Raw genomic sequence first — 9,644 nt, 5'->3', positions numbered from 1 at the left:
GCATTACTAAGTGCAACAGACCTTTGTATCAAAATGGTTAGGAAAAGCACCAGGAAAAGGAAGCCAGTGTGGTTCACAAAAGTAGTATCAACTAGTGTGAAAGCAAAAAAGATGGCTTTTAGGAAATACAAACAGACTCAAAATAATAACGACAAAGAGGTGTATCTGGACAGACGGAAGGATGCTAAGAAAGTGATCAGACGTGCAAAGGCAGAAGCTGAGGAGAAAATGGCCCAGTCAGTAGATAAAGGGGGCAAAACTTTTTTTAAGTATATAAGTGAAAGGAGAAAATCAAATGGAGGAATAATAAGACTTAAGACAGAGAGTGGGCATTTGGTGGAGGGAGACAAGGCAATAGCAGATCACCTAAATAATTATTTTTGCTCAGTATTTACTACAGAAGAAGGGATGGGGCCACAGTTAAATTGCAAGGACATTCATAAAAATAAGGTAGATGAAAGTACATTTACAGAGGAGAAGGTCCTAACAGAACTTTCAAAACTAAAAGTGGATAAATCAATGGGACCAGATGGGATACACCCAAGGATACTCAAAGAGCTAAAAGATGTGCTGGTTACACCTTTAACAGAATTATTTAACCAGTCACTAAATACAGGTGCTATTCCAGAGGACTGGAAAAGAGCAAATGTAGTTCCACTGCACAAAAGTGGAAGCAAGGAAGAAGCAAGTAACTACAGACCAGTAAGCCTTACATCAGTAGTAGGGAAAGTAATGGAAAAACTATTAAAAGAAAGAGTAGTGGAATATCTTAAATCAAACAACTTACAGGATCCAAAACAGCATGGATTTACTGGTGGGAGATCATGCCAAACAAATCTTATTGACTTTTTTGACTCTGTGATGAAAATAATAGATCAAGGGGAACTGTAGATGTAGCATATCTAGACTTTAGTAAGGCATTTGACACTGTCCCACATCGCAGACTGCTAAATAAACTTGAAAGCCTGGGGGTGGATTATAAATCAGTTAAATGGATAAGAACCTGGTTGCAGGATAGGAAACAGACAGTCGTAGTTAATGGAGTGCAATCTATGGAGGGAAATGTTACCAGTGGAGTACCCCAGGGATCTGTACTTGGTCCAGTTCTCTTTAATATCTTTGTTGGTGACATTGCAGATGGTATTGAAGGGAAGATATGCCTTTTTGCAGATGATACAAAGATATGCAACAGGGTAGACACACCGGGAGGGGTCAAACAAATGATTAATGACCTAGGTAGGCTTGAGAAATGGTCAAGAATGTGGCAACTACAGTTTAATGCTAAAAAATGCAAAATCATGCACTTGGGTCTCAAAAACCCAAAGGCTAAGTATAGTATCAAGGGTACTATAATGGAAACGACTGAGGAGGAAAGAGATTTAGGAGTCACTATTTCAAGTGACTTGAAGGCAGGAAAGCAATGCAACAAAGCAATGAGAAAGGCAAGTCAGATGCTTGGTTGCATAGGGAGAGGAATCAGTAGCAGGAAAAAAGAAGTGATAATGCCACTGTATAGGTCATTGGTACGGCCCCATCTGGAATACTGTGTCCAGTTCTGGAGACCCTATCTCCAGAAGGATATAAATACATTAGAGAGTGTACAAAGAAGGGCAACTAAAATGGTGCATGGCCTACATCACAAAACTTACCCGGAAAGGCTAAAAGATCTTAACATGTATAGTTTGGAGGAGAGAAGGGAAAGGGGAGACATGATAGAAACTTTCAAATATATAAAGGGTCTTAACAAAGTTCAGGAGGGAAACATTCTCCAAAGGAAAAGAAGTATTAGAACTCGAGGGCATACATTGAGACTGGAGGGGGGGAGGTTCAGGGGAAATTTAAGGAAAAATTACTTCACAGAAAGGGTAGTGGATAAGTGGAATAGCCTCCCATCAGAGGTGGTAGAGGCTAAGACTGTAGGGCAATTTAAACATGCTTGGGACAGGCATATGAATATCCTTACAAAGAATCAAGGTTAAAAAAGGGTTGAGATTGCCTAAAGGATAAAATAAAAAAGGGGCAGACTAGATGGGCCAAGTGGTTCTTATCTGCCGTCAAATTCTATGTTTCTATGTTTCTATGAGAACGTATCTTCTTCTTCTAGTAACACCTAGTGCCCTCTATGTTTGAGCAGCAATATAATAACTGATTAATTTGCCCTTGCAAATCTTAGGTATGCCATATTGCTCGATTTGAGACAAAAGTCAATGAGCCATGTAGAGAAAAATCTTCATCAGCCAAAGGATGACACTCATGCTGGCTTCTGATATGGATTTGAAGAGATTTTGTGATATATGTGTCTATTATATTTTCAAGTATTCATGCTACACCGATGAGCTTATTCCATTCTTGTCCATCAAGAAAAGCAAGTAGCCAAAACAGGGATCAAACCCATGGCCTTGGCATTACAAGCGCCACGCTCTAACCAGCTGAGCTAACTGGCCACAGACGTTACTAGAAGCAAACACAAAACTGACAAATGTACCTCAAAGCACAGAACATATTTTGTTTGCATAGCATTTAATTTTTCAAGGAACAGCTTAAGCCATAGAGTCACTTGAAGCATGGATATCATAAAAATGCTCCAGTTTCTTTCCACATTGCAAAATAAAAAAAAATGATTAGATAGGATAACAACAAAGATTAATGCATCTAATAATAGTATAAAAATAGACAATTTAAACAAGGAGTAAATGCAATTCTAAGCAAAATCAATCTGATAAATCTAATGCACAATCTTTCTTATCCATTTACAGATTGTTGATAAAGATAATCCCAGGATGTAATTCATTATGTGTTAAATTTAGTATGTTTTACCAAGTTGTGTATAAATAACTTTTAACACAAAAAATATATAATGGGGAATTAGCTTAATATGCCCTTTGGAAATAGAGAATGCTAGCACATTTTGGAATGCAAAGCTTAAGAAAATACAAACTTCAATCCATAGGAAAGCACTTTTTGTTCAGTCTACACTCTGTAATCATTCTATAGCTTAATTTACAAATTGTGATGTCATAATCAGACTTAACTCACAAGAGACTTTCATCCTTAATCTATAAAAAAAGGCAGTCCTCTGTTATAAAGCTTGAAACAATTGTAAGCGCCTGATATGCAAATATGACAATACAGAAAAACTGTCAATTCAATGCTAGGATAACATAAGGGGTGATGCTCCAACTGAAATTGGTCCTAGGCATTTGGGTTTCTAGTATTTATCTTCTCCTTAAAAATAGGTTACTTTTTATATATTATCATTGGTTTTAGACAAATATTCTACATAACACCTATTGCATCCCTGAGTTTATTAGAAACTTGAAATCATATATATAAAGTTTTGAATTTCTTTTCTTTGCATTTAAAAGATGAGCTCAGTTCAGTAGAAGTCTTTGCTCAGTTGAGGATTCCATGGTGTAATGGTTTGCACTCTGGACTTTAAAATCCAGTAATCCGAGTTCAAATCTCGGTGGGACCTTATGTTGATTATTTCTCATTTTGTTTAAAGCTCCATTTTCATTCAAAATATGAGTATTGCAAATCTTAATTTACAATTCATATAAATTCCATCATTTTCAGTTGTGTCCTTTGTCTAAACTCATTTTTAAACTTTTCAAATCAGAAGTATGTCAAATATTTGGAAACAAGGAAAGATGCAATAAGAATGCTGAGATCCATTACTTGTGCTCTGGTGTTTAGAAATTCTCCATTTTTTTTTTACTTCAGTGTGCACTAATGGGAGGGGAGAACATATCTTCTTCTTCTAGTAACACCTAGTGCCCTCTATGTTTGAGCAGCAATATAATAACTGATTAATTTTCCCTTGCAAATCTTAGGTATGCCATAATGTTCGATTTGAGACAAAAGTCAATGAGCCATGTAGAGAAAAATCTTCATCAGCCAAAGGATGACACTCATGCTGGCTTCTGATATGGAATTGAAGAGATTTTGTGATATATGTGTTTATTATGCTTTCAAGTATTCATGCTATACCGATGAGATTATTCCATTCTTGTACATCAAGAAAAGCAAATGGCCAATGCATGGATAGAACCCATGACCTTGGCATTACGAGCACCACGCTCTAACCAACTAAGCTAACTGGCTACAGACGTTACTAGAAGCAAACACAAAACTGGCAAATGTACCTCAAAGCACAGAACATATTTTGTTTGCATAGCATTTAATTTTTCAAGGAACAGCTTAAGCCATAGAGTCACTTGAAGCATGGGTATCATAAAAATGCACCAGTTTCTTTCCACATTGCAAAATAAATTTTTTTTTTAGATAGGACAACAACAAAGATTAATGCATCTGATAATAGTATAAAAATAGACAATTTAGACAAGGAGTAAATGCAATTCTAAGCAAAATCAATCTGATAAATCTAATGCACAATCTTTCTTATCCATTTACAGATTGTTGATAAAGATAATCCCAGGATGTAATTCATTATGTGTTAAATTTAGTATGTTTTACCAAGTTGTGTATAAATAACTTTTAACACAAAAATATATAGTGGGGAAGTAGCTTCATATGCCCTTTAGAAATAGAGAATGCTAGCACATTTTGGAATGCAAAGCTTAAGAAAATACAAACTTCAATGCATAGGAAAGCACTTTTTGTTCAGTCTACACTCTGTAATCATACTATAGCTTAATTTACAAATTGTGATGTCATAATCAGACTTAACTAACAAGAGACTTTCATCCTTAATCTATAAAAAAAGGCAGTCCTCTGTTATAAAGCTTGAAACAATTGTAAGCGCCTGATATGCAAATATGACAATACAGAAAAACTGTCAATTCAATGCTAGGATAACATAAGGGGTGATGCTCCAACTGAAATTGGTCCTAGGCATTTGGGTTTCTAGTATTTATCTTCTCCTTAAAAATAGGTTACTTTTTATATATTATCATTGGTTTTAGACAAATATTCTACATAACACCTATTGCATCCCTGAACTTATTAGAAACTTGAAATCATATATATAAAGAATTGAATTTCTTTTCTTTGCATTTAAAAGATGAGCTCAGTTCAGTCGAAGTCTTTGTACAGTTGAGGGTTCCGTGGTGTAATGGTTAGCACTCTGGATTTTGAATCCAGTTATCCGAGTTCAAATCTCGGTGGGACCTAATGTTGATTATTTCTTCTTTTGTTTAAAGCTCCATTTTCATTCAAAGTATGAGTATTGCAAATCTTCATTTACAATTCATATAAATTCCATCATTTTCAGTGGTGTCCTTTGTCTAAACTCATTTTTAAACTTTTCAAATCAGAAGTATGTCAAATATTTGGAAACAAGATAAGATGCAATAAGAATGCTGAGATCCATTACTTGTGCTCTGGTGTTTAGAAATTCTCCATTTTATTTTTTTTTTACTTCAGTGTGCACTAATGGGAGGGGAGAACGTATCTTCTTCTTCTAGTAACACCTAGTGCCCTCTATGTTTGAGCAGCAATATAATAACTGATTAATTTGCCCTTGCAAAGCTTAGGTATGCCATAATGCTCGATTTGAGACAAAAGTCAATGAGCCATGTAGAGAAAAATCTTCATCAACCAAAGGATGACACTCATGCTGGCTTCTGATATGGAATTGAAGAGATTTTGTGATATATGTGTTTATTATGTTTTCAAGTATTCATGCTATACCGATGAGCTTATTCCATTCTTGTCCATCAAGAAAAGCAAATGGCCAATACAGGGATCGAACCCATGACCTTGGCATTACGAGCGATATGCTCTAACCAACTGAGCTAACTGGCCACAGATATTACAAACAGCAAACACAAAACTGGCAAATGTACCTCAAAGCACAGAACATATTTTGTTTGCATAGCATTTAGTTTTTCAAGGAACAGCTTAAGCCATAGAGTCACTTGAAGCATGGGTATCATAAAAATGCTCCAGTTTCTTTCCACATTGCAAAATAAAAAAAATGATTAGATAGGATAACAACAAAGATTAATGCATCTAATAATAGTATAAAAATAGACAATTTAAACAAGGAGTAAATGCAATTCTAAGCAAAATCAATCTGATAAATCTAATGCACAATATTTCATATCCATTAACAGAATGTTGATAAAGATAATCCCAGGATGTAATTCATTATGTGTTAAATTTAGTATGTTTTACCAAGTTGTGTATAAATAACTTTTAACACAAAAAATATATAATGGGGGAAGTAGCTTAATGTGCCCTTTGGAAACAGAGAATGCTAGCACATTTTGGAATGCAAAGCTTAAGAAAATACAAACTTCAATCCATAGGAAAGCACTTTTTGTTCAGTCTACACTCTGTAATCATACTATAGCTTAATTTACAAATTGTGATGTCATAATCAGACTTAACTCACAAGAGACTTTCATCCTTAATCTATAAAAAAAGGCAGTCCTCTGTTATAAAGCTTGAAACAATTGTAAGCGCTTGATATGCAAATATGACAATACAGAAAAACTGTCAATTCAATGCTAGGATAACATAAGGGGTGATGCTCCAACTGAAATTGGTCCTAGGCATTTGGGTTTCTAGTATTTATCTTCTCCTTAAAAATAGGTTACTTTTTATATATTATCATTGGTTTTAGACAAATATTCTACATAACACCTATTGCATCCCTGAGCTTATTAGAAACTTCAAATCCTATATATAAAGTATTGAATTTCTTTTCTTTGCATTTAAAAGATGAGCTCAGTTCAGTAGAAGTCTTTGCTCAGTTGAGGGTTCCATGGTGTAATAGTTATCACTCTGGACTTTGAATCCAGTAATCCGAGTTCAAATCTCGGTGGGACCTAATGTTGATTATTTCTCCTTTTGTTTAAAGCTCCATTTTCATTCAAAGTATGAGTATTGCAAATCTTCATTTACAATTCATATAAATTCCATAATTTTCAGTGGTGTCCTTTGTCTAAACTCATTTTTAAACTTTTCAAATCAGAAGTATGTCAAATATTTGGAAATAAGAAAAGATGCAATAAGAAATCAGAGATCCATTACTTGTGCTCAGGTGTTTAGAAATTCTCCATTTTTATTTTTTTTTACTTCAGTGTGCACTAATGAGAGGGGAGAACGTATCTTCTTCTTCTAGTAACACCTAGTGCCCTCTATGTTTGAGCAGCAATATAATAACTGATTAATTTGCCCTTGCAAATCTTAGGTATGCCATATTGCTCGATTTGAGACAAAAGTCAATGAGCCATGTAGAAAAAAATCTTCATCAGCCAAAGGATGACACTCATGCTGGCTTCTGATATGGATTTGAAGAGATTTTGTGATATATGTGTCTATTATATTTTCAAGTATTCATGCTACACCGATGAGCTTATTCCATTCTTGTCCATCAAGAAAAGCAAGTAGCCAAAACAGGGATCAAACCCATGACCTTGGCATTACGAGCACCACGCTCTAACCAACTGAGCTAACTGGCCACAGATGTTACTAGAAGCAAACACCAAACTGACAAATGTACCTCAAAGCACAGAACATATTTTGTTTGCATAGCATTTAATTTTTCAAGGAACAGCTTAAGCCATAGAGTCACTTGAAGCATGGGTATCATAAAAATGCACCAGTTTCTTTACACATTGCAAAATAAAAAAAATGATTAGATAGGACAACAACAAAGATTAATGCATCTAATAATAGTATACAAATAGACAATTTAGACAAGGAGTAACTGCAATTCTAAGCAAAATCAATCTGATAAATCTAATGCACAATCTTTCTTATCCATTTACAGATTGTTGATAAAGATATTCCCAGGATGTAATTCATTATGTGTTAAATTTAGTATGTTTTACCAAGTTGTGTATAAATAACTTTTAACACAAAAAATATATAACGGGGAATTAGCTTAACATGCCCTTTGGAAATAGAGAATGCTAGCACATTTTGGAATGCAAAGCTTAAGAAAATACAAACTTCAATCCATAGGAAAGCACTATTTGTTCAGTCTACACTCTGTAATCATACTATAGCTTAATTTACAAATTGTGATGTCATAATCAGACTTAACTCACAAGAGACTTTCATCCTTGGTCTATAAAAAAAGGCAGTCCTCTGTTATAAAGCTTGAAACAATTGTAAGCGGATGATATGCAAATATGACAATACAGAAAAACTGTCAATTCAATGCTAGGATAACATAAGGGGTGATGCTCCAACTGAAATTGGTCCTAGGCATTTGGGTTTCTAGTATTTATCTTCTCCTTAAAAATAGGTTACTTTTTATATATTATCATTGGTTTTAGACAAATATTCTACATAGCACCTATTGCATCCCTGAGCTTATTAGAAACTTCAAATCATATATATAAAGTATTGAATTTCTTTTCTTTGCATTTAAAAGATGAGCTCAGTTCAGTAGAAGTCTTTGCTCAGTTGATGGTTCCATGGTGTAATAGTTATCACTCTGGACTTTGAATCCAGTAATCTGAGTTCAAATCTCGGTGGGACCTAATGTTTATTATTTCTCCTTTTGTTTAAAGCTCCATTTTCATTCAAAGTATGAGTATTGCAAATCTTTATTTACAATTCATATAAATTCCATAATTTTCAGTGGTGTCCTTTGTCTAAACTCATTTTTAAACTTTTCAAATCAGAAGTATGTCAAATATTTGGAAATAAGAAAAGATGCAATAAGAAATCAGAGATCCATTACTTGTGCTCAGGTGTTTAGAAATTCTCCATTTTAATTTTTTGTACTTCAGTGTGCACTAATGAGAGGGGAGAACGTATCTTCTTCTTCTAGTAACACCTAGTGCCCTCTATGTTTGAGCAGCAATATATTAACTGATTAATTTGCCCTTGGAAATCTTAGGTATGCCATATTGCTCGATTTGAGACAAAAGTCAATGAGCCATGTAGAGAAAAATCTTCATCAGCCAAAGGATGACACTCATGCTGGCTTCTGATATGGAATTGAAGAGATTTTGTGATATATGTGTTTATTATGTTTTCAAGTATTCATGCTATACCGATGAGCTTATTCCATTCTTGTCCATCAAGAAAAGCAAATGGCCAATACAGGGATCGAACCCATGACCTTTGCATTACGAGCACTATGCTCTAACTAACTGAGCTAACTGGCCACAGATATTACAAACAGCAAACACAAAACTGGCAAATGTACCTCAAAGCACAGAACATATTTTGTTTGCATAGCATTTAATTTTTCAAGGAACAGCTTAAGCCATAGAGTAACTTGAAGCATGGGTATCATAAAAATGCTCCAGTTTCTTTCCACATTGCAAAATAAAAAAAATGATTAGATAGGATAACAACAAAGATTAATGCATCTAATAATAGTATAAAAATAGACAATTTAAACAAGGAGTAAATGCAATTCTAAGCAAAATCAATCTGATAAATCTAATGCACAATCTTTCTTATCCATTAACAGAATGTTGATAAAGATAATCCCAGGATGTAATTCATTATGTGTTAAATTTGGTATGTTTTACCAAGTTGTGTATAAATAACTTTTAACACAAAAAATATATAATGGGGGAAGTAGCTTAATGTGCCCTTTGGAAATAGAGAATGCTAGCACATTTTGGAATGCAAAGCTTAAGAAAATACAAACTTCAATCCATAGGTAAGCACTTTTTGTTCAGTCTACACTCTGTAATCATACTATAGCT

General features: G+C 34.3%; 5 non-coding genes across 5 annotated transcripts; 3 read left to right on the top strand and 2 right to left on the bottom strand.

Annotated features, from left to right (window-relative positions):
- Positions 1–5,060: 5,060 nt before the first annotated feature.
- On the top strand, positions 5,061–5,132 carry TRNAQ-UUG (transfer RNA glutamine (anticodon UUG)). The gene has a single exon. It is a non-coding gene; the product is annotated as a tRNA-Gln (tRNA).
- A 560-nt stretch (positions 5,133–5,692) lies between these two features.
- TRNAT-CGU (transfer RNA threonine (anticodon CGU)) lies at positions 5,693–5,766 on the bottom strand. Its single transcript has one exon. It is a non-coding gene; the product is annotated as a tRNA-Thr (tRNA).
- A 958-nt stretch (positions 5,767–6,724) lies between these two features.
- Positions 6,725–6,796, top strand: TRNAQ-UUG (transfer RNA glutamine (anticodon UUG)). The gene has a single exon. It is a non-coding gene; the product is annotated as a tRNA-Gln (tRNA).
- A 1,591-nt stretch (positions 6,797–8,387) lies between these two features.
- On the top strand, positions 8,388–8,459 carry TRNAQ-UUG (transfer RNA glutamine (anticodon UUG)). The gene has a single exon. It is a non-coding gene; the product is annotated as a tRNA-Gln (tRNA).
- Positions 8,460–9,018: 559 nt separating this feature from the next.
- TRNAT-CGU (transfer RNA threonine (anticodon CGU)) lies at positions 9,019–9,092 on the bottom strand. Its single transcript has one exon. It is a non-coding gene; the product is annotated as a tRNA-Thr (tRNA).
- Positions 9,093–9,644: the final 552 nt, after the last annotated feature.

Source organism: Pseudophryne corroboree, unplaced genomic scaffold (assembly GCF_028390025.1).
Source record: "Pseudophryne corroboree isolate aPseCor3 unplaced genomic scaffold, aPseCor3.hap2 scaffold_2883, whole genome shotgun sequence".
Taxonomy (NCBI): domain Eukaryota; kingdom Metazoa; phylum Chordata; class Amphibia; order Anura; family Myobatrachidae; genus Pseudophryne; species Pseudophryne corroboree.
This window is presented reverse-complemented; position numbering and strand designations above follow the sequence as displayed.